General features: G+C 42.9%; 1 protein-coding gene across 3 annotated transcripts in view; it reads right to left on the bottom strand.

Moving 5' to 3' along the window:
- PLEKHG4B (pleckstrin homology and RhoGEF domain containing G4B) overlaps positions 1-26,187 on the bottom strand; it is a 196,888-nt gene that overhangs the window by 149,400 nt on the left and 21,301 nt on the right. For 2 of the 3 annotated variants that reach the window (XM_043540377.1, XM_043540381.1), the window contains exon 2: positions 7,702-7,768. The gene's annotated coding sequence lies outside the window, so the exon portion shown is untranslated. Of the gene's footprint in view, positions 1-7,701; positions 7,769-12,760; positions 12,802-26,187 lie in introns of those variants that run through there. The other variant, XM_043540382.1, reaches the window with a different exon arrangement.

Genomic DNA, 26,187 nt, shown 5'->3' with positions numbered 1-26,187 from the left:
GTCCCAGAATGCTCTGGACAATTCTCAGTTGTGCAGTAGGGAACAAAAACCGTATTTTCTCCCTATAGCAGGTAGGCCTGAAGGACAGTTTACAAAAAATCACAACAAGTTCTCTCTAAAGTTAGGATCCTAATACTACTCACTCTCTTGTTCTAGCTGCTGATTGCTGTTTTGCAGGAGAGCGCTGCCTGGGTCTCCTTCACAATGTTATTTGGGGAACATCTTCAGCAAGATGAGAGTTTTGAAGCATGCTGTGAGCGTAGCAACGCTGGACTCACCCTATTTTAGTTGGCAGGGGATTCTGATAGCTTGGGTTGAGAAAGCTCCGTTCTTGCTTCCCTCTAGCCTAACCCAGAGGCTCTGCTAGCTGTAGTGAGCCAGCTGTACAGTTTCTGTGGCACAGAATGAAGGGAGAAGAGGGCTCCTAGGCTAGTATAAGCCTTCAAGACCAGGGCCAGTGTCTTGAAATGAACTTGCAATGAATGGAGAGCCAATGCAGAGCACCAGTTATACTCTTCCATCCCCCTAGGAGGCAGACTGCCATAAATTGGATAAAGTGCCCCTTCACAGCCTTCACTTCTGGTTTTGGAGTAAGTTGTGACAGTTCATCCAGAAGGTAAATGAAGGGATCAGGTGTAATTCTTCACCTGAGAGGAAAGAAGTGTTTCCTTGCTAGCTGAAGAGGTAAAACACTGGGGGTGACAGCTAGTATTCTGGTGTCCAGGAGCAATGAGATTAGCAGGATTCTGACGCTGTACGCAGCTTTGATCAGTGGTGGGCACATGCTGTCATTTGAGAGTGAGTCTGCAGTATTAGCCAGCTCTGCAAAATGCTTCTTGCACCTTCTTATCAACAGTATCCCAGTCTTTCCTGGATTACAGTTGAGCCAGCTGTCTTTCATTCAGGCTACTATTTCTTCCTGGGATACCTGGGAAAAAACACTTTCTGACCAGGATTTAAGGGACACTTAGAGGTTTGTGCCATCAGTCTATGTCTGTCATTGTAGGCTATACTCTGCATTCTGCACTAACACTCTTAGCAATTTCAAATAGAGGTTGAATAGGAACAGAGAGATTGAAGGCTCTAAAGGCTCTCACGTATGAGTCCCCAGACAGGAGGAGCGGCTGCCCATCATGACCCTTTAGGATCTGTCAGATAGGACTGCGCATTGAGATTTTGTATCAGTTATGTCCGTATCTGCCAGATCTCTCAGATAGATCAGCAGCACCTTATGATCAACAGTTTCAAGGCCAGACAATAAATCAAGTCGCATCAACATTCATCTCTGTCCCTAGCCAGAAGATCTTCCATCTGTTAGTCAGGACTCTTTCCATACTGTGTTCTGGTGCAAGGTCTCACAGGGAAAGGTCTGAGATACCAGGGAAGGTCAGATACTGCTGGAAATGGCTCAGTACCAATTTATGAATGATCTTACTCAGGATAGGAGAGTAGTTTGATGAGAAAAATACCAGTTCAATGAAGTAAAATGTTTCTGCAAATATATTACAGATTCAACAAAACACAGGCAGACATCCGCTGGAAATTCACTGGGCAGCCATGTTCCAGGCTGGAGCCTAGCCTGATGGGGTTGCTAGGCCACCCACTCCATGACAGTGTTGCCAGGCTCCCTGTTGAAGAGCAGGGAGCCTAGAACTCAGAGTCCAGGCTCCAGCTTGGGCTCCAAGACAGCCCTGCCATGCCAGAGCTTCCAGGGTCTCGGCTTCGAGTTGGAAGCCAGAAAGCCCCAGGGTGCCCTTGCTCTATCCGTGGCTTGGTTCCTGGAACTGTAGCAGGGAGCCCAGACATCCTTAGAACCCTGGCTTGAGCTGAAGCTCTCAGAGCTTCCAGGTTCCCTGATGTACAGCTGGGAGCCCAGAAATCCTGGGACTAGATCCCCACAGCGTCTGCAGCTCTGGGGCAGCTTCACTATGTGGACTTCCTGGGCAGCCCCAGACCGGGGAGGAAACGAGCTTAAGAGTCTGGAAGCTCTGGGGTACCTAGCACTGGGGCAGTCTGCATGATGGGTCTGCCCAGGAGCTGCACATCCCTGGGAGCCCAGACAGCTGCTCAGTAAAAGTGACATTCCAGGGCAATGGTGAAACTGACAAGAACTTCAATTTCAAAATATTTTGTTTTGGGAGCATGAGGGAGGGGGATTCAATATCTGAGGCAGGTGGTGAGAGTCTGGGGCCGGGGTAAGGGAACCTGGGCCCTCCCTGCTCCACAGGGTTCCAACCCAGGGCCCTGTGACTGGCTAGTCAGTTATGCAGCCTTGGGGGTGGACGCCACCAAGCCTGCTCCCTGGGTCGCCTCCTACTGCGTCCTCAGCCCCCTCCAAAAATCACAACAAGGGTCAGCTTTTTAAATCATGGGTGTGGCTGCTCTCCTCCTTTACTTGCAGCCGTCCATTCCTGGTCTCCACAGGGGCCTTTGGCAGCTCTGCAGCAGGGTCTGGTCAAGGCAACGTGGAGCTCCTGCAGCCTCCGAAGCAGCTCCAGCCAGCCACAGCAGCCCCAGCTACGCCGGCCCCGTTTAAACAAAAATGTTAATAGTTTAAACGGTTAACTTTTAAAATGGTATTTACATCCTTAATTTGGTCCCGAGATTATTTTAATTTTTGTTGTTGGTTACATTTACCCACAATGGTTTTACACAATACTGTGATTATATGCATATCTCAAAGCTTCCCTTTCCCAAAAAGCACAAACTTATTCAGTTCTCTCAATTCGCTAGCTCTTGTTAGAAAAAACAGTTGAGATGTGAGCATACAGATACCTCGACAAACACTCCCCTGCTGCAAAAATGGCCTTTATGTAATGGGTTGATTATTTATTCACCATGGCAATCTCTGCATGGCCACTGTGTGTGTTAATATCCACAGCCAACTGTGGAATGTCACATCTTCTTGAACAGAACAGCTACAGGATTTGAGACCAATAGCTTGCAGTGTATGGATTTAAGGACTTCATCCTTAGGTAAACCTTGAACTTTATTTTAAGAAAATCAAAACTTACATGGTACAAATAATTATTCAATTTAGTCACTCTTTTAATCAAGAAATTAAACCAACTGCTCTGTTCTTCTGAAAGAGTAACCTGATCTTGTCTACTTGACGGATACTCAGGGCTGGTTCTACGGACAGGCAAGCAGTGTGGTTGCCCTGCACCAGTTTCCAGGAGGTGCCGTATGGCTGCACCAAATCAGCTTTTTTTTAACCTCCTTCTTCTGCTCTGGTTGGCTGACTCCCCTGTCCCCACAGTCACTGGGAGTGGGGTGGGCTGAAAAATGTTTTCCACCCTGGCTGGCTGATATGGTGTCTAAATTTCAGCCCATCTCTAACTAAATAATTTGATTTTTAGATGGCATTCAATGTATTGTAAATAAGTATCTCTTGCAATAACACATCACAGCATATTTTTCAACCCTAATTAGGATATTACAGTAATTATCATAGGCATGGATTTACACACAACCTTTCTTCCAAATTTGATCCTAAAACCTTTCTATATTGACTTTTACAACTGTGGTCTCTATGTTTTAATCCACTCTGTGTTAGAGGGAGGAGTCACATCTATGGAAGTTATACAGATGGGGGGGAAAGAATTGTAATGTTCTACCCTCTGCATGGCTGCCTTAAATCACCTCTCAGACTGTCTGCATGGTCTGAAAGGAGGAGGGGTCAGGGATTGAGAGAAGCAGCTGGGGCCACTAAAGGGCATGTTCTCCCATCCACTGCAAAAAAGAGAGGTAAAGGAACATTACTCAAAGCAGCATTAATTCATTCTTCCTGTCTGGGAATCTCCTTGGTGGAGTCACGGCACACATCCGGCAGCCTGGTATCCTAGGGCAGCATGGCCTTGAGCTACCGACTGTACTGGGGATGACAGCATGGAAGCGACAGTTCCTCCATCTGCCTAGCAAGAATCTGCAGGAAATCCTGCCCCAAATCCTGTAGATGCCTAGCCATGGCATCTTTTAGGCCACACCCTCATCTACTCTGCATAACCACTAGCCATGCAAAGTCAGGGAGACAATGAAACTCTATGGCTACGGGCAAAAGCCCAGAGTTTAATTATTTGTTCGACTCTAAAAGTGTTTTGCAAAGACGAAAAGACAGATTGATTTTATAAGCTGCACACCACCAGAGCAAAGCACAGCAGCTCACATGCACTTACAGCACACAGCAACACTATTCAAGTTTTAGGCAGGAAATTGAAAGACAATAGCCATTTGAAACTGCATAGGGAATTTGAAGTGAATTTTTGCCAGGACACCAGAACTAACATATGTGGCCTTGTGAAAAAGTTCCATGGGATCTTTAATAATCATACATATTCAGGGTTACGGGTTTACCAAGATACACCACCTCCTTTTTCACAAAGCCCATAGGATCACGATGGGGATATTGGTTCAATACTGAATCAGAAGGGAAAGCGCTAGCTACTAAGCCACCACCACTATTTTCCTTCAAGGTCTTCATGATCCTGTCCAATTACTAAGTTGCCCTGATCATGTTTAAATAACATGGTAATATAACAACATTTAGTATCTGTATAGTACTCTGCATGTTAAGTGCTTTGCGCAAACATAATCTAATGAGATCACAGCCTGCAGTGATGTGGCTACAGGCCAGCAGGAATGGCCAACAATTTAGATCCATCAGTAATCCCTCTCGATACCGATTGCACACGAGGGAAGTTACACTTAAACCACTGTTAAATTAATCCCAATTAACACTGTCACATTCAAATGAGAACTGTATTCTTTAGATCTGATTCTCCTCTCACATTGCTTTTACACCAGTAATACCATTGACTTCCCTGATGTTGCTCCTGATTTACACCATGATCAGAAGAGAATCAGACCTTTTATGTCCTAATCTAAATCCTTAAAATCCCGAAGAATCACTAAACCAGCATCTTTTAGTGAATGACATCGGGACCATTCCCCGTTATAGACAAAAGTGAGAGCTATATCTAAAAACTTTTGAATATATATTCTTATTTAATAAATCTTCAGTTAACTTTCAAAGGTATTAGAACTAATCAATGCAAATCTCCTATAATGGATTGTTTAATTATTTCAACAATGTGCCCTAAAGTGCCAAACTGAGCCAGTTAAAGAACTAGAGTAACGGAGTAGAAAATGGCATTATTTCTTAAAAGCTGAAAAGGACCTTGTTTCAGACTTGACACTTATCTACTAGAGCAGTTCTCTGACGAAACAAACAAATCTGGAACCACAATGGCATTCAGATGAAAATTACAAGTGTTTTCATGCTCTCCCATGAATGAGAACTAAACAAGAAAATCCTGAGGTTTATTTGGATTTGTGAAATGATGACTGATGCCAGTTTTCTTTTCTCACCATGCAATAGTGAGTTGTTTCATTGGTTCCAGAATAGGAAAGGGACAGGAGAGCCCTTGATTTCCTTCACTATTTACTCACCTTGACTTTTAGGGCCAAATTCTCATCTTAGTTACACTGATGTAAATCAGGAGAAACCCTGTTGCCTTAAACCAGAGGCACTCCAGAGATTTACTCATTGATATTAAAATCTGGCCCACAAAATGCAAAATCTAACCAGTTTCCCATAATAGCCAAAGCACATCTGAAGATCTCAACGTTGACCATCAGAAATGCTGCTCATGCATGTCACAGAGATCAGGAAATATCTGGAAAGGGAGGTGTGAGAGTGCAGTGACATGAGCACACACTCATCAAATACTTTTTGAAAACAATATGAGAAAATTAAATACAAAAATATTATAACGATATAGTAAAGCACTGACACACAAAAAAGTCAAGAAATTCAAAGATAAGATGAGAATTGTGTTGAGCTTTCCTTTCTCTTTGCCCCTTCCTGCAGGTTTTACTCTGGAAAGCGGGTTATCCAACCCCTGGAGTGGAATTGGAATTTTGTGACTCAGTCTCATCACTAATTGTGGGTTAGTGACCTGGACTACACAAACACAGAAGGAAGCTAGAGCCTTTTATGCAGGCTTCCCGGATCTTAAGTCTAGACACACAGGAGCAATTCAGGCTACTCACCTGCCTGTTCCCTCAGAGCAAACAGATAAGGAAATGGCTCCACCCTCCTATTCTGTGGGGAGGTTGGCAGGGCAGCGAGTGATTTACTGCTGAAATAGGCCAGCAGTAAATTCCTACCCTGGGAGCAAGGAGGATGCAGGGGAGTAACTGCAGCTCAGATGTGTGTCACTGAATCACTATGCCTTCCAGCGCTCCTCCTGAGTTGATGTATCCCTTCCTCAAAGCTGTGTCTGAAACCACAAGCTAGCCCTTAAACAGGAATTTTCGCTGGCCTTTAATAAAGTATTATGATACACTGGCTATTCCAAAATTCCACGTGTTTTAAAGTAGTTTGAACAATTTCAAACAAATTTGTAAAAGCCTGAGATGTGGAGTGCTCAAAAGTAAATACAGTGGGTTTTCGTCCCTCCCTTCTGTCTCTAGTAGTGACATGTTTTTACTAAATTTCTTGCTAATCTCTTTTATTAGCTTCTCTTATTTCTCTGTTTATTGTTTTCCTAATGCTCCCATGCTGTCCTCAGTATTTTTCTTTCAGGTCTCTACTGCCCCTGATTTCCCTCTAAAAGTCAAGGCTTATAGTGTTGTGGGCTTCTGCTGCAGGTATGTCAGAGATTCAGAAACAATACATTTTTGGCAACAGTTTTCAGAACTGGAAAATGCAAAAAAGGTTAACACTTTAAATAAACATCTGATTTTCCAAGACCCGAATTAATTTGCAAGTCACCTTTCAAGTTCTATTTCATTTCTAGTCCTGCAGCCACACATAGCCAATCAGACGTTACCACCAATCAGCTTTGTACAAGAAAAAGGGTACTAGATGTCAAGAAAAGCTCAGGTAAAAAAAACCCCAAGAAAAATATACCTCCTTTGAAAATATGCACCGACTAAGTTATTCTAAAACTCTCTCTCTCTGTGTGCGCACATGAGTATGTGCAGTTAGAGTTCACACATCTGTAAACACATCCAGGTCCATACTACCTTTTGACAACATCTTATTTTCACACTTTCGGATTTAGACAGAGAAATTTGTAACGTGTTTATTTCCAAGAAACTGCCATGCTATTTCCTATAGTGAAGAACCTAACAGATTACAGCAGCCAGAATATTCACAATGTTAATCTAACAAACAAAAATTATTGCTATCTAATGGTTACCTGGTGTACTAGGTGAAATTACTGGGTAGTCTCAGTCCACTTCTTAGTGGACAGATGTTCAGGTCACACTTAGCTCTTCTTATGGCAGCCTCAGAAAAGAGGCCAAGGACTGGATGGACAGAGAAGACTGAACTACCTTAACTGTTCTAAGAAGGTGGTCCCTTCCAGGTCAAGTCTGATATATTTCTCCAGGCAGTGTAGAGGATATTTAAAAGCTATTCCTACTTTTGTCGTCACATTTTTTGCGATACTGATCATTTTAGACAACTACACTAAAATCCAGGAACTAGGTGGGGATCCTATCTTTGAAGCTCCAAGGCTGTAGGCTTATTAGAGGAAAAAATAATCTTGTTTACTTGCATATTCATAAAGAAGCTATAACTTTGCAGCAGAGCACAAGATGGAGTATTTCTTTCTCCTATGCCTGGGCACATTTCAGGACCACAAGAAGGACAATATAAAAAACCCCTAATTCTTATATGATTCATCCTCTTACCTTTGGAATTCAGCCGGATGCTCTCTCTCACGAACTGTCTGAAACTGATTTTGGTTGAAGCTTCAGGCTAAAACAAGAGGAAAAACCAGACAGAAGCAAATGACTTAGACTGGACGGTGATGCCAACCAGGAAGACTCTCAAAGCATCAAAAATAATCTGGATAAAGTTCCTTTTAGCTATTCAAAAATATTTTCAGAATATACCACTTTTATCTCTAAAAGAGCCTTTTTCTGACAAGGAGATGTCCTACTTCTATATTATAACTTCAAACATTTAACCCACAGCCTGGAAGGCCTCATCCATTTCACGGTAGTTATCCCTTCTGCCAATGAGGCCTAGACACAACTTGTTTCAGAGCCAGTCGACTAGGGTTCCCAGGGGTCTGGCTTTTGACTGGAACGCCTGGCCGAAAAGGGACCCTGGCGGCTCTGGTCAGCACTGCTGACTGGGCCGTTACAAGTCCAGTTGGCAGAGCAGGCAGGCTCCCGACCCAGATCTATGCAACTCCTGGGAAGCTACCGGCATCTCCCTCTGGCTCCTAGGTGGAGGGACCGGAGCTCTGCACACTACCCCTGCCCCCAGTGCCAGCTCAGCAGCTCCCATTTGCCAGGACGGTGGCCAAGGGAGCTGAGGGAGTGGTGCCTGTAGGTGCAAGCAGCGCGCAGAGCCACCTGGTGGCGCCTCTGCTTAGGAGCAGAAGGAAGATGTCGCTTCTTCCAGGGAGCACCTGAGGTAAGCGCCACCCAGAGCCTGCACCCCAAGCCCCTGCACCCTGAATCCCCTCCTGAACCCCAAGCCCCTGCCCTGAGCCCCCTCCTGCACCCCAAACCCCACCCACACCCCAGAGCCTGTACCCCCAGCCAAAACCCTCACCCCTCCAGCACTCCAACCCCCTGCCCCAGCACAGATCTCCCTCCCGCATCCTGAACCCCTCATTTCTGGCCCCAGCCCAGAGCCTGCACCTCCCCCCTCCCCACCACATACCGCAACCCCCTCACTCAGCCTGGAGTCCCCTCCCACACCCCAACCCTCTGCCCCAGCCTGGAGCCTTCTTCTGTACCCAAACCCCTCATCCCCGGCCCAACCCCAGAGCCCACACCCCCAGCCAGAGCCCTCACCCCCTGTGACACCCCAGCCTGGGGAAAATGAGTGAGTGAGCGAGGTGGGGGGAGAGCGAGCGACGGAGGGAGTGGGGATGGAGTGAGTGGGGGTTTGGCCTTGTACAAGGGGCAGTCCAAGGATGTTCAGTTTTCTGCAAATACAAAGTTGGCAACCCTACGGTCAACATCCAGAAATCAGCTGACAGCAACATGAGTTGCATTCTTATCCGGAATGCAACCATGCTTGCTGTCCCCACAGAGTGCTAATAATTTTAAAACTTTTCAACTCCTGCTTCTTTTTAGCCTTATTTACACAAATATGTTTTTATGCAGAAAAATGACAAAATGGGTATGATTCAGTGCAAAGAGCCCTTGCCTGTGATCCGTGAACTCCTTTACTCAGCACATGTATGAGCTACTTATAATGGCTCTGATCCTGCAGGTCTTACTCAGACAAAAGTTTGACTGAAGTCAGTGAGAGTTTTGCCAAAATGAGACCTGCAGGAGAGAGACCTATAGTGAGCAGGAGCTTCACAAGGGGAAGGGATTTGCCCTTGTTATTTGGCAAACCTTGTTCAAATGGATGTGTGAACCCCCTATTTAAGATGGCTGTAAGAGGCAGTTAAGGGGTGACTGTGACACTGATAGACCAAGTGCCAGCTCTTGCCAAGGCTGCAGGCATCAGCTAGGCACTGACAAATTCATAGCTGGAAACCAGACCAGATCACCTGTATGTTATTATTGTCCAAGATAGGTGTTAGACTTGTAAGGATGTGTTTAGACTCTATAAAATCCTTGTAAGTTGCTGCATGTGTGACCCATGTGCCTAAAAGGGGGATCTCTTTAAAGATCTAGGGGTGGGGAGTAGGAATGAGTTGTGTCTGGGTCACTGTTGCTAGGCAGATGCACAATTAACACTCCATATCCAAAAGTTTCTGGAATTGCGTGTGGTAGTTTTGGGTATGCTTAATAGATTCCCTGTTGCTGGGCTCAGATTTCATGCGGGCAGTGAAGTAAACTGTAGCCCACCCAAAGATTACACGTGTATTACTTGTAATGTATCCCATGTTATATCGTAATATGTACGTTTTGCTTCATAACTGTAAAAATGCCTGCTCTGAACTTGTGAATCCTGGCAGGAAGAGTGGTTCCCCCCCCATCAAGGACTATCCAAACTAAGTGGGCGATTGTGGATCATCATGATGCAAAGACTAGGTTAATGGCCCTCCCACACTCATTCAGGTGCTACGTGCAAGAAAACCCATCCCATTAGCTTAAGTGCTGGAAGAAGGAGATAAAACACGGACACAAGAAAACTCCCTCGCTCTGTCTCTACTGTTTGGACTCTCACAGGGCTGGAGCTAAGAAACAAAAGCAGTGATTCCCCAGGTCAATCTGGGTTAGACATTCAGTGCTGACAGATTATTACATCTGTCACCTTTTTGAACCACAGACTAACTTATTTGTGCATATATGTTGCCTGCTTTATCCTGTAAATAACGCTCTCATTTTTTCCTAGTTAATAATTCTTTAGTTAACTATGGGTTTAGCTACAAGTGTTGTCTTTGGTGAGAGATCTGAGGTACAAATTGATCTGGGGGAAGTGACTGGTTTCTTGGGACAGGGAGCAACCTGAATATTTTGTGATCTTTGATGTATGACAACCAACTATCACTAAGTCCAGCTAGCCTGAGTGGCAGAATAGGCGGGAATGCCCAAGGGGACACACTGTGACTTCATGGTAAGACTGTTCTAGAGATCCACGAGTTCACATTAGGTACAAGGTTGGTGAAATCTAATTACAGAACATACTACCAGTTTGGGGTATCTGCCCTCCTTTTTGACAGTCTGCCCTGAGGTTAGCATTCCCAGTCATGAGCCCCTCCAGACAGCATGGCAGTGACACCTAAAGCAAAGCCTAGCAAAGCCTGCCCAGAAACTAGTACTAGGTGGGCCGAGGGTTGGACTGGGTGTTGTGGCTGGGGGCGGGAGGGGGAAATAGGGGAGAATATACAGCAAAGCTGGAAAAGAGCAAAGTTGAAGGAGCAGCTGAAAGCACTGCCGTGGCTGACTCAGGAAGAAACTTGGAAAGAGTTTTTTGGACCAGCGGTGCAGGCTAAAAAGAGTGCTCTCGGTACCAAAAGCAAAAGGAGTTGTTACCTGCTATTTGACTCCCTCTGCATTCGGAGACATGGGACTTTGTAAATAAACACCACTGCATCAAAGGAATACCTATCCCCAATTTCTACTCCCAACTGGAACACCCCCAGCACCCCAAACTTTGACTAAGGTCGAAAAGGGGCCCTCAGGGGTCGATCACTCTGAGCTGAGCATTTTCTGTAGGAGTGGGCTGTACATATTGATCTCACCCGTCCAAGAGGGAAATGTTACAACTGCCACTAGGCATGTAGCTAATGGAGATTTTTCAAAACAGATCCACATCATTCTGGCCTCAGAAATACCCTTGGGAAGGAGTTTGATGGGAGGAAAAAACTCCTTCAAGCTCTTCTTATAGAGCTTCCCCCAAATCGCTCTACGAAGGGGCTTGGTTTGAAATGAGATGTGGCTCTGCTCCAAGTCCCCACAGATCCACAGGAAACAAGGCCCGTAACTGGCACAGAGGCAAAGGATTGCTGCACTCTGAGAACCCTGGCACATCCTCTTCCTACTTTCTGGCAGCTCAGGTCTAATGAGTCAAGCTTCCAGATCGTCCCTGCACTCAAGACCCCTCAGCGTGGGGATGCTCTGTGGACAGGTAACACAAACTTGGGCTGTATAGCAATTTCTGCCTCATCTCTGCAGCGCTGAGAGGGAGATGATCTCCCACCCCTAAGGTGAAACCTCCATTGGCTCCCAGGAAAAAGGAGAGCTGGTGCCACAGAAGTGGCAAACACTGACTTTTGTGTGGTGCAGGGGAGCAGTGTGCATGGGGGGCCCTGTCTGCCTGTCTGGTGGAGGAGGGAGGAATGATTCAGATGCACAGCAAGGAACAGAGTCCCCTCATTTAACTACAGATGGGTGTAAAACATGCAGCCCTTTTATTTAGTGTTTCAGTTTATATGTTGCATTACTCTGACTTTCAAGAATATCAGCAGGTGAGGCAGAGCATATATTCAGATCTGATGACTTGTCAGAATTCTCCATAAACAGGCCTTACCTTCCGCTCTCACTTACACCCAGGGATTTGACTGGTGCCAAGAGCTTGAAGGCACTTTTGCACCCCCTCTCCTGAGCTGGGATTAGCACCCCTTGTCCACCGCCTAGACTTCTAAATCCCTTTGAGTATAAACCATATAGTTTGTAGCCAATTTGATAAAAAGTGTTTGCCTCTTATTTACAGAGGTAATAGTGAGCTCAGGTCCTGAAAATAGATTGTGGATTTTCCCCGCATCAATGTAATTTTAAGAGTCTTAACCTTCCAGCTGTCATCAGAAGGGGACCTATAAGCCTGCCTATTTCAAATTTCACACCCTCTGAGGGACATGTTCAATTCTGGAAAGTGCAAGCTCACAGACAGCCCTCCAAAAAAGCACAAAATGAGAAGGAAGGACTGACAAGGGTAGAAGAGTTTCCATTTTCAAATTCCCACACTCTCTTACATAAGTGAAAGAATGGCCCTCTTACTCAGGTAAAACTTCCACTGCAGTCAGTGGCAATTTTGCCTGAGCGAGAAGTCCAGAATCTGGATCCAAGTCATTGAGTTTCATTCTCTACCTGCTTGCACATCGTATACTTATGTAAAATGAATATCGAGTGGATGCACAATACCACCTAATCAGAATGGTAGTTTTGTACACCCACTTGGTAAAGGTGTAAGTGACTACACAAAGGTGCAAGGGAGTAGATAAACAAGCCACTTCTGACATTTGTCCTTATTTTGTTAGGAAAATTAATGTGACACATACTATTTCAATCTAATGTTTCTGGTTTTCACATGTTCACAGTGACCTGTACTCACTGACATCTGTATGTACACAATCATGGGAGAAGTGGAGTCCCAGCTGCAAGACTCAGACCACCATCATCTTCCACTGAAGTCCTAACAGGCTGCTCAGGGCACTCAGTGCTTCAAAAACAGGACCCAAAGTTCAAGCCTTTAAAACCCAAACAGTTTTAAGTTAGCTGAATGAAAAGAGAATCTGAATGGTGTTTCTGAAGTGGAACACTATTTTTAGTGACTGGATTTTATCAAAACTTCCCCCTCAAATAAAATTTTGGAGCTGAAACTAAGACCAAGAAATTTCAACTCCAAATTAATTATTTTTAGAAAGTTAGGAACAACTAAGCCCATGTCTACACGACAGCAGCACAGGTACAGAACTGCAGCTATGCTGCTGCTGCTGCTGCACTGCAGGTTAGACCAGTGGTTCTGAACTGGGGGTCTGCAGCCCCCCAGGGGGACATGAGCCATTTCAGAGGAGCCCTGGTGCTCCCTGCGGGACTGGAACCCTGAGCCCATGGGCAGAGATGGGGGGGGGAGGATACAGGGGTGTTGCCCCCCCAAACTGCACTGTCAGAGTGGGGCAGTCCCAGGGGCAGCTCCACCCCTCCTTCTCTCCCCCAGCCCCCTCCCGCCCCGAGGCCCTGGCCAGGTCAGAGGCTGAAAGCTGAAGCCGGGCAGTGCAGGGCAGCTGCTGCTCTGGATGGTGCTATGGAGCAGGCAACTGCAGTGCTCACTTGTCTCCTGCTGATGCCTGGGGCTGGGGCTGCTCCTCAGCAAGCAGGTCCATTTAATGCAGCTGGTAAGTGCCACCCAGGTGGGAGGACCCAGCTCCAGGGCCAGTAGAGCCCTCAGGGAGCAGCAACTGTGGGCGGCCGGGGGGGCGGAGAAGAGGCCCTCCCTGTACACAGCCCCTAGCTATCCCCTGCCTGCACCCTGAGTAGTTTTCAAACTTTCTGAGCTGAGCCTCCTGCTTTGAGTCATGATTTTCGGTTGCACCCTCCCCCCAAAAACCCAGACAGGCTGGTGGCCTGCTGAGGTCAGTCAGGGGGTGGAAGTGGTGCTTTCTCCCTGAGCTCAGAAAGAGAAAAGTTAAGAACATCTTTCTACATCAACAAGAGGTTCTTCCACCTTCACACATGGCAGTAGCTAGGTAGGAGTCTACATCGGAGGTCAGGCTGGCCCAGCTATGGTGTTCAAGGCACAAAATTTTGCACAGGAACTCAACTAGGTCTATCTAATTTTTAAGTGTAGATCAAGCCTCAGGAGAGGTGTTTGTTTCCTTCTTAGCTACAACATTGGTATTTGCCATCATAATAGTGCTCAATAATTTTAATTTTAAATTTAATTTTCTGTTTAATAATGAAAATACTTTATTTTTAAGAAAAGTGTTGGATTGTGTTCCCTTTAAAACGCACTGGAAAAACGGCTTACAGACACACCTGTATGGTACCTGTGCCTACAGGGAAAATTTCCAGCTGTAACACATTCTTGTCTACTGACACTTGTGAAGAGTTAAACCCTATAATTGTCTTGTCATTTCTTCATTGGATTCTTGTAATCAGAAATGAAAACCAAATAACCTTCTTCAACAGAAAATAAGGTCTCAGTCTTTTTTTCCCCTCTTTACAGCAGACCAAAATATCAGATGAAACCATAACAGATGGTCTCATGCCTGTGTTTTTTCCATCTGTGGTTCAACATGAATCTCACCCACCCATAGCACAACTTAGAAAGTGTGTTCTTATAAACAATAAAATGGATTTGCTTTTGAAGAATGAACAAGTCATAACTGTATCACTATTTACACATTTTTAAGACGGTATATTCTGAATACAATAAAACCAACTGCTTTATTTTAAAGTCCTGCTTTAAGTGGTTGAGTGGCTAAAGCCTTATCTTATAATTTTACATGAAATGAGACTTATCTGCAGCAAGACACAGCTCAACTAAGCCTCGGTTTGATGTACTAGAAACATTTTAATTTGTTGTAAATTGTTCCTCTTTTCAGAAGAGATCCCAGGCTAAGTTGTAGTCCAAATTGCTGTTTTGCCATGTGAAAAAGTGATTACTTTATTTCATCCACAACACAGTAGCTATCCCTATCCATTAGGTACAAAGAAATCAAGCACAGCTTGGTGGCTTGCTAGTTTTACTTATTCAAAGTCCATCTCCTTTCCACTGTTAGAAACTTTCTACCAAAGATATTTTTCATTGGGACAGTTTTGCCACTTTCCTTTCACATCTCTTGCAATGGTCTCCATGTTTAGATTTATAAGGGTAGCATTTTATAGTGCTTCTACAGTAAGAGATGCAGTGACAGACAGATAATATTGTTTGTTTCTATTCTAATTCCCCTCTTCCCTCATGCTCTGCAATCAGTTCAGAATAGCCAATGCATGCAAATAATGGAAAAGTGCCCTTTTATTTAAATCCAGACATTTGACACTCAATTAAAACGGATATCTTAGGCTAAAAATAAAATTAAATGTTTTTCTTAAATCAGAACCTCACACAAAATGAGATACAACTTTATTTCAACTACCCATTATGTAATAATGTTTAGATCATTTTGATGTATAGTCCACCAACTGCGGAACTTCAATATTCTTGTAAGTAGACATGTCTTGCATGAAGGATTTGAATTATTACTACTTAGAACACTATGAATTGATACTCTGCAGACAAGTACAAGGAAACAGTCCACACCCAAGGAATCTACTGTCTAAGAGGCCATATCAGCAAACTCTTCTACATGCTGTCTTATTTCACTTAATGTAAATAGTCCTAATCAGATCAGGCTCTAAATTATTCCTGTATTAATGGTTATTCCTCTCAGAGGAATTAACCTGAAATAATTAATCAGAACTATCCAGAACTCTTTCAATTTATGCCAGGATTTTCTTAAGGATGCAATGTTGACTTTTAAAAACAAAACTGGTAATGGGTGGAGGATGAAGAACCCCCCCCCCCCCCCAAAAAAAAGTCTTAACATTCTGATGAGCCTGCCATGAAACACACATGCATAATAGCAATTATTTTGCACTAACATAGCAACTTTCATTCAGGACCAGATCTACACTCAACAGTTAAGTCGACTCAGCTACGCTGCTCAAGGGTATAAAAAAAAAAAATCCACACCTCTGAGCAACATAGTTAAGCCAGCCTAACCACTGGAATAAGAATTGTTCTGCTAATCTAGCTACCCCCTCTCAGGGAGGCGGATTACATATGCCAATGGGAGAATCCTCCCATCACTCTCATGAGTGTCCACTGAAGCACTACGATGCTGGAGCTGTGCTGCTGTAGTGTTTCAAGTGTAGAAAAGCCCCAAGGCTCTCAAAGAGCCTTACAAACATTCATAATGTTTCACAACACTCTTCTGAGTATTATTCCCATTGTTAGCGAAGCAAAATAAGGGAAAAGATTGGAACTTGCCAAAGGTCCAGAGCAAGGTAGTAGCAGAACAAAACCCTGACAGTAGCTGGAACAGAACCCTGTGTGTGCCAACTCATAGTCCCATGCTCTACATATTCCCTTCCAGTATGTATATATTATTGGATTTTCTGCACCATAAGTTCAAAGAAAAATGTATTGATTTCTACTAAACCAATCAGGACGGAGTATACATTGACCTCGGAAGCAGTCAACATAACTTAATGACACCTGTTTTAGAAAATCACAACCACGGATTTCCTTCTTTCTATGCAACAAAAAATATACCCTGCTCCAGAGTGCTACATTCATTCACATAGCCAGAAATTACTACATGTAATATCATCACATTTAGTATGCAACATTTTAGCCATTTTACAGATAAATTTCCATTTCAATAGTACTAATAAAATTTCTCTGTACATACAGCATTCACATATAGTATTGAAAGTGAGTAAACTAACATGTAGAGTACTTCTGTCAGCAAGTTATCTGTACATTGTATAAATGTTGTTGTATTACACAAACTTAAGTAATGGGGACTAATAATGGGAGATGAGCAACATTTGGCCCTAATGAAAAGCCAGAACTCTTATTTATTCATTTTATCTTTTGCAGTAGCTACAAAACCAAGCCCACACAGACCATTTAATAAAGAATTAGATAAAGTTGCCATTTATTCCCTCCAATAAGAAACATTTTGTGAAACCATCTATTTCCCAAAATAAAGTTATGTGGCTTCCATAACAGGTGGTATTTAAGTATTTAAACATTTAGTATGCAGTATCACTGTAATCCACACATCTATTAGGCAAATTAGAAACCTGCTGTAAAGTTGTCCTGCTTCTTCATTTTCCCAGTGGTTAATGTTTTGAATTATGGATGACACATCAGTAAAATGGAGCACACCTGTAACTTATAGTGGCATGCAGGGCTAAACAACACATGCAAAAGATAATTAGATTGATTCACTACTTCATTTGCCCCACTTTATGCCAGTGCAATTCCATTAATTTCAGTTAGGTTATACCAATGTAAAATGGATATAACAGTACAGAATCAGACCCACTCACTTACACACAAAGTTTTAAGCCTATTTTAAAACTACTGCACTCTTTTTTCATAGAGATGTCCTTTAATCTTCCGGATATCGTTCTTAAAAGGTTCTGTGATTACAGATATATTTCTGTTCTTAAATCAAAGGTATTTTTATCAAAATTGTTTGGATAACCTTTCTAAAAACTTAAACATGAATATACCTGTATCAAAAGATTGTTAAAAGGAGTAGATATTTCTGCCAGTTTCCCCAACTTGACTACAGATTTAATTACAGAAAGCAATTTAGGTTCATTCATTACCAAAAGACCAGTTGACAACTACAACAAGAGGCTGAATATTTTTAACAAAAGCAGTACATAATAGTTCTTTGTTCTACAATCGAGCATAGTTTGGATGCTGTAGTGGGCTATAATATTAAAAAGAATTAGCCAGTGTATATTTTAATCCGGCACCTACAATGGCTAATTTTGTAGAACAAATGTAAGCAGGTCAAACAAAACAGCCTTTAAGCAATTCAGATTTTTTTTCCTGGTTTTGTCTTTGTATAATTGTATATGTTGGTTTTTTTAAGACCATAGCAAAGACCAGCATGTTGAAAAGATTTCTTTTAGGCTCATCATACTGCAAGCTCAAATTCTTCAAAAGTTCATTGAAGTATCGGGAGGTTACTAACGCTCTTCTCAACTGTTCAGTGCATGTTTGAGAAAGAAGGGGCAACTTTACTACTATGTGCAAGATCTTCAGGTTGTGTAAATAGGCATATCTCCATAGAATTTAGAGAAACTATAACGGACTACACCACCTACTTCATACTGTCTTACAACACAATTGAGTCTCTATGTTCATACAGTAAATTACCCAAGCACACAACAGGAAATATAAGTGTCCAGTGAGCATTAAGGAACAGATGTCCAAAAACTTGGAGAAGAAAGGTAATAATTGGTGCCATCCTGGGGAAATGTAGGGAGAAAATCAAATTCTTACAACTTGGGAGTGAGAGCATCAGCCTAATGAAGAAAGTGGCCCATGCAGACAAAGCAAATTTCCCTTCTGACTGAAAAAGATTTACCCCAACCTGCCACCCCCAAAAGACTTGGAACAGATGAAGGGTCTGACCCTGTGAAGCACTGAGCCATGTCCTAACTAAGAAATGCAAACAGAGTATCACAGTGAGGCATTAGACAATCCCAGAAGCACCCACTCAGAATTTACAAGCCTTTGAATAAGAAACACATTGGGCAAGTAGGAAGACCTGAAAAATGAAGCAGGAGGACTCATGAGTAGGGGAGTGAAAATATAGGCCAAATTAGAAGAGTAGTATTAACAACAGACACAATCTATTCCTTGCCCTCAAAAGTTGCCTGCAAACAAACAATTCAGAGTCATAACATTAAGATTTGAGTTATTCAGACAGGCAGGGGAACAGCAGTGGCTGACAGGACAAAGTCCATAGGATTTTTCTTTTCACATTTTTTCCAGTGAACTGAAGAGAAAAAGCAGGAATCAGGCCTGCCAGGCTATGAAAGACAGGCATCCAGAAAACAGAATTGTTATTGGCAATAATCATTGCTTCTATTCCACAAAGCCCAGGGATTTCTGGTGACTAGCAAGTATCTCCAAGTTTCCTGTGGGTCAAAGTATTGGGAATTGTATAGTCTGGGATGAAACCCTGCAATCAGAAATCACATGAAGCTGCAAAATTTATGCCTCCACAATGTTTTGTGGCCCAGCATTAAAAAGGTGTTGCACATGTAAAGAGAAACCAGGGGTTGGGGGGTGGGGGGGGTGGACGGACGAAAAATGATATCCATGAGAAAACTAGTAGAGAAAAATAATTGAATAAAATTTAAAAGAAAGGATGAGAAATTAAAGAGAAGCAAAGGAAACGTGAGAAAGGAAAAGAAGTACAGCTGGTGAGATGAAAGCATCATCACTACAGGAAACAGATATTCCTAGCTCAAATATAGCAGGGGTCAAGTGAGCATTGCTGAGATCAGCAAAATATTTTGGGACTAGGAAGTAAGAAGTCCCTGGAAGCTGCTCAGAAGTCCTTTTGTAAGGAATTTTATGTATTCTATATGTGAAGGGTGCTCTTAAGTTTTGTAAACTAAAATGATTTCATCTAAAACTAGCCTTTATAAAAAACACATACATAATATACACATTCTACATACTTTTGTTGTTGTTTTGGTGCTTAGCTGTGTCATTTAAGCACAAGGTAATAGATGTCATATTTGGGCTAAGAAAGAAAATGCGGGTAATACTTATAGGACACGAGGGGCCAAATTCAGCCCTCACCCAGGCTATGCAATAGGGTTGAAGTGCAATGGGAATTACACAGGTGTGATGGGAGGATTTTGGCTCCAGACATCTGACCTGTTTCTAATTAATACAATCTTACCCACCTCGCCCACAAAAAAATACCATTCACAACTGATATATAACACTCAGCTTCTTCCAGTCTCACATTTATTTCAGTTCTCCCTTCTTTACCTCCACTGTTTAACTAAGAAGACAAGTTTTCACTGTCAAACAGAAATCATGAACAAAGCATCTGGACATTATGTAACAGCATCCACCCAGTGACACAATAAATGAAGTTTCCTTGCACAGTGATGAGAAGGCAGGAAGTCAAGGGGACATTTACTAGGTCAGGGGTGGCCAAACTGTGGCTTGCGAGCCACATGCAGCTCTTTTACCATTAAAGTGTAGCCTGCAGACCCCGCTCACACACTCCCCCCTCCTCCATCTCCACCTACCAAGCTTGGGGCGGGGGGGGAGCTCAGGACCTCTGCCTTGCAGCAGGGTGGTGGGGTAGGGGCTTCTGCCCAGCAGGAAGGGGGATCTTGGAGCTTCAGCCCTGCGGGGTGCACCTACCAGGGCTTGGGGCTTCAGCAGGAGCGGGGCTGATGCCCCAAGCCCCGGCACCAGGCAGGTGTGCCCTGGCTCACAAACTTCTGAAGATTGTCATATGCGGCTCAGAGGGCCAATAAGTTTGGCCATCCCTGTACTAGGTTGTGCATTTACAATCTTCCCTGTATAAAGAGCGATGCCTGGGATCCCCAAACTGTATCTTCTCTCTGGACATCTTATATTCATTTATTAATTTTGTTTAAAGAACATCATGGATGAGTTTGTGATTATGCTGGCACTTATTAAGGGGTTAGTGTGAAAAAAGGCAACAATCTGAAGATGCTAAATATTATGTTTATCCTCTTTCTGGTTTGATGTTTTGCTGACTAACTGTGTTGTCACTACAGCTGGGTTAAAAAAAATAATAAAAAAAACCCACAACTGATTTTTCCATTCACTGGCAATTTTGGAAAGTTAAAAAAAAATCATTTTGCGTCAGACCAAAAACAAAAGTTTTCAAAGTTAAAAAAGTTGGGGTAAAACAAAACATTTTGTTTTTTTCCCCCGATTTCAACCATTTGTAAGTATTTTTGAATTTTTAAAAATAAAAGGAATGTTTAAAACAAAGTAGTTTAAAAAAAACCCACACATTTGTTTTGTTTCAAAACAAACAATTCTGCAAAAACAACACAAATTCGTGAAACATTTTGGTGTAGTTGAATCTGTATTTTTCACTGAAAAATTTTTGCCCAACTCCAGTTGTTACTCCTGCTTGAAAGAGCTTTCAGGGCTACATGTCACCCTTTACACAGGACAGATTGTAAATGCACCATCTATTTATCTTACCAAGTCTTTCCTAATTCATCTTTTTGTTTTTCTACTTCCTGGGGACTACGGTGGGGGAGGGGGCTAACATTAAAACTTACCTGCTCCAGCTTGTTCAAGTATGCTCTGTCTCTTTATCTGTACCTTCAGGGCATTTACAGCAGTTACTTGGCAGGCACAATAAAATAAAGGAACATATACGGATCTCATCTCAACTCATTCAGCCCCTCCCCATCCCTGTAGTGCACCCACACTGCAAGTCATAATTTGGTCCTAACAACCCTGAAGAAAATAGATCAGAAGACCAGTCTGATGAGCTAAACAACAGATGTTCCCAAAACTTCATTTTTAAGAAAACTTGAACACACATACAAGCTTTAAAATTAGACCAAACTGAGACTTAGATGGATTTATAACAGGAGCTACTTCCAAAAAGCAATGAGAATTGCATGCCTCAGGGTCTAGCAAACTCCACCTTGGGACAGGCAGCTAAAACATTCCTGTCAAACATAGGTTTGAGGAAGCAAAGAGAGAGAAAGGCGATTTCTGAGATAACACGAACCTGGTCCTAGATCATTAAGGGCTTGTAAATTCAGTAATCACTGTCACTTTGGATTTCACTCAGTGAATTAGCATCCAACATAGAGAATGAGGCACAGCTGTAATACTTTTCCATGTAGTCAACTAGTTGTAGTTGCCCTAGTGGATTTGTCTAGCTGTTCAGTAGGAAAGACAATATAATTGTATCTCTTTTAAGGATTCAACTTTCTATGTATCTTTTCCAACAGGCTTTCCTAATTTTCTTCATTTACAATAAATGGTGTATAAAAAAACTATTAGTCTGTTGTGATAAATGAAGGGGGGATAGCTCTCTTTTATGGACAGCCAGCTACAAAATCCCTGTTAGTAGCTATTCTCCACTTGCTTTACCTGTAAAGGGTTAAAAAAGCCCATAGGTAAAAGGAAGGGAGTGGGCACCTGACCAAAAGAGCCAATGGGAGGGCTAAAACTTTTTAAAATTTGGAAAAAAAAGCTTTCTCCAGAGAACAACAGAGACAGACAGACAAAGGGAGAGGAGACAGAGCAAAAACAGGGCTGGAGCTACACTGTAAAAAGCTGTGAACCAGGTATGAAAATCACCAGATCATACCTAGAAACTACTCAATTTAAAACCCCAGATATGTAAGTAGATCAGCAAATGTCTAGAAAGACGCAATTAGGTTTATCTCTTATTTCTGTAAGGCTTATGGACTCCTCTCTGCTAACCCCCAAATGCTTTTGTTTTGCTTGTAACCATTAAACTGGACCTCAAGAAAACCATTCTTGATGCTTAATTATTACATTTGCTCTTTTAAAATCTAGCAATAGCCTAAGTTGCAGATGTATTTTCTTTCTTTTTGTTTTGAATAAAATTTACCTTTTTAAAGAACAGGATTGAGTTTTTGTGTCCTAAGAGGTTTGTGCGTAGGTTGTTTAATTAGCGGGTGGCAACAGCTAATTTCCTTTGCTTTCTTTCTCAGCTCTTGCCCCCCTGGAAGGGGGGCGGGGAGAGGAGGAGTGAAAGGGCTTGAGGGTAATCCAAAGGGAGAAATTCCAAAGTGCGCCTTCCTGGGTTTTTTGCACTTGGGTGGTGGCAGCATCTACCCATCCAAGGTGGGAGAGAAGCTGTAACCTTGGGAGTTTAATACCAGCCTGGAGTGGCCAGTATTAATTTTTAGAATACTTGCGGGCCCGCACTTTCTGCGCTCGAAGTGCCAGAGCGGGGAATCAGCCTTAACATCTGTTCTTATTTTTGTTGTTGTATTCTAGTATAAGTCTTTCCTCAGAAATTTAACTTCAATTTCTTCACTATTCAACCTAGTTTTAAAATTGATCTAAAAGTGTTATTGATCAAACCATCATTGTGTGTTAAACGTTATCTTCTTTTGGGTGCTCATTGACTGTGGGTTACTTTGGGCACAAATGTACTCACCTTAACACAGGCAAAACTCTTGCTGATATTTATGGGTATTTTGGTTGCCCAAGGAATGCAGGATGAAGCCCACAATCACCACATCATAGCCTAAAAACACTGTGTGCTGTGTAAAAGGCTTAGATTATTTCAGTTTGACAAGAAAGGGTTGCTAGAGACATGATCAGCATTTTACTAGATTGTTAAACCCTTCAGAATATTTATATCTAAAACTGTTATATTGCTTAGTACATAAACAAACAAAAAATCTAATCCAGCAGCGTGGGTGGGAATTTCCTGTTTCCACTGAACTTTACAATTCCTCCTGGGACAAAAGAAACCATGATTGGGGGCAGGGAGGGACCATTAAAATGTATGTACAAATATTGGACAGACGTGCCAATCTGATTTTTATAATAGATTGTTATGCCACCAGTATTCTTTATGTTTCATGATCTAATCACGAAGTTATTTTTCCTTTTATTGAGGGCTGTATCTTAATCTGCTCCTGAAGCAACAGGAACAGCGAATCATTACAAAGTTCCCTTCCTCTTCCTCCTGTAGGTTTTTATTCATACCTTTGTTCTGAACAGGCTAATCTCAAAACTGGCATCTGACAATCTATTGGTCCTGAGGGAAGATGTTCAATTTTGTACATACAGTTAATTCACTAATAAACCCAGCACTTGGTATTGTTATGGTAGAGCTCTTCCTAATCTAAGGAGAATGTCTAAAAGGAATAGGACTCTTAACCCATAATTAACATTTGTTATCTCAGGTTCTCAAAACGTCACTTGGCAATTTAGACAAATGTGCACTGCTGATGGGCAGCCATCTTTTTTGTGAAGGAGGAGATAAGTTATTTTACACTAGTAAGTTACATATGTTCCAAATATTTCAATCTGTAATCTTTAAGTTTATTAGACTGTCCATTGTTCTCAAGTATACTGCATATGTTGCAATGACACTGTACTAGGGTAAAATTCACACCAGCGCAGAGGGCCTGTACAAGGCCCTATGCAACACATCACTATTCCTTGAGATGATTCATACACCTTCTATTATCAAAATATATGTTTCCCGGTGGTTTGCAACATTGTCCAGGATTGGGATAGGCTAGATTTGAAACCTTAAGTGCTGCAGTGTTTCTGGCAGACGGGGCCCCTACTGGGAGATATTTTTTATAGTTAGAAGAAAGTATCGTCTCTTGAAAACCAAATTCAGACTCCTTAGAGGAGGAATGGGCCTTACTCTGGGTTTAATGTTAAAAGCATATGGAGAAAGAGACCCTATAAAAGTAGCTATCATAAATGGAGCTGTTAAAATGAACACACTCCATATTGAAACTGAAAATAACGTAGGCAACAGGTTGACACTTTCATGAATAGTTATAGTAACGACATATGAAAATATGCATCCTTGATCTTACCAGATGTCAAAATATCTCCTCTTGCTGTAGAGAGAAATGTCTTGTTTTCTCTCATCTTTTTAGGCATCTCAATTCAAATATTTCTCCAAGGATTTTGGTACAAAAATGTAACAGGAATCAATATTGCAGATTTCCTATTCAGGCAGAACCCAGGTTATTGCTTCTAATCGCATATAGCTCAGAACTCACAATACCACCTCCATTTATTCTGAGTGATACCGCAACCTGTAACCTTTGCCACTGGGAAGACTTACACCAGCCCAAACACTCAAGCAGCAAGGGACGAAGAGAATGGCAGCTGTCTGCAGCCCTGCTCGTCCACTTGATGTTACGCCAGACAGAAGTGAGGTATCTCAGGAAGCTGAACTAAGGCTTGTCAAAACACCCAGATCAACCAATATCTCACCAACAATTCCTGAGAAAGTACCACTGATGTTCAAGGAATGTAAGTGCTCAGGGGACAGGTCTGGGCCATCTGATACAGTATAGAACAGCTACAGGCTAGCACCACTCCTCAATACTAAAAGAAAAGATTTGGTGTGGGGAGTATGCTGATTTAGACACTCTTCTCCAGGAGGAGACCCCTCCTTCAGCATATTGCCCTTGATGGCCAGATGGGCTGGAAGAGCCAGAAGAAGATTAAGAAAAGGGTCCTTGAGGCACAGTGCATCCTTCCAGGCTTTACAGGCTGTGATAACTGAAATATGGCTCAAGAGATATTTGTCTCTGCTTGAAATACCAGTACATTGTCACGTCCAGGCTGGTTTTGGGGATGAATGCATGGTTGCTGTATGTGTCTTGAGGGGCATGCTGCATGTGCATCCAGTCTGCCTCTTACAAGACTGTGCAAGGGTGTCCCGACTGCGGTGATCAGCACAGGGCCCATGTTTACTGAGAGAGTTGTAGGTCTCTTCACAGAGGTGATGGTAATTTTCAGAGGAGGGGGAAAAACATGGCTTCCCTAGAAGGAAGGGGATCCCAATCAGTCTTAATATGCCTTGGGATTCATTGTTGGATACCTGAAGGAGACTGCAGCTGCCTCTTTGAGGAAGGTTGTCAAGTAGGCTTCAGAGTTCCTTACCATGGTCTCAGTTCAAGTTATGCCACAGGGGCATGCCCTATGGGTTGCTGGCCAAGATTCATCAAGAAATGGCTGCCAGTTGAATTGCTGTCCCCATCCCATCACTCCCTTTGCCTCATCCTAGCATTTTCCACTGAGTGCAGTCCCCATAGGAATATATACTTTATATGAAAACATTTCCTAGCCCAGGGCTCTCTGGTAAGGGATGCCATCCATCCTGAGGCCTGCTCCACCTAACATCACTTGTTTGATCACATTATGCTGCTTTGTTTTTAAAAAAATGGCTTAGTGATGGGATTAATGATATACTTGCAGGAGGTCTCTGGTCTATAGTGGCCATATCACAGATTGATGCCTGGAGATAGAAAGTTGAAGAGCCAAGGCTAGGATACGCAAAGGATCTTCACAGAAGTGGGTAAAGTCTGGGGATCCAACTCCTTCTTGATCTTGTACAAACACAGTCATCCTAGGAGCATGTGTAGGTGAGAGTGTCCAAAAAGATGCATGATCTAGACAGTGGCCCACTGTCATCCTCATCCCCCTAAGTCTGCTCAGTGATTTCTGAGGTGGCTACAAGGAAAGTGCCACTTCTTGCAGAAGGAGTAGGCTTGTGTGAAGGCATGTACAGCAAGAGATTGCAAAGTGGACCTCTGGCCAGTTAATTTTCATGTGCAGGGCTGGCCTTAGGAAAAATGGCACTCTGGACAAACTTATATTTTGGCACCCCTTGCCCCTGATGCCTCCCTGAGCTCCCTCACCCTCCCTCAGCTCCCCATCCATCCCCCCACCCAGGCTCATGCTGCTTCCCCATT

The sequence above is a fragment of the Chelonia mydas genome, chromosome 2 (assembly GCF_015237465.2).
Source record: "Chelonia mydas isolate rCheMyd1 chromosome 2, rCheMyd1.pri.v2, whole genome shotgun sequence".
Lineage (NCBI taxonomy): Eukaryota > Metazoa > Chordata > Testudines > Cheloniidae > Chelonia > Chelonia mydas.
Note: the sequence above shows the minus strand (reverse complement) of the source record. Positions and strands in the feature narration are given on the sequence as shown.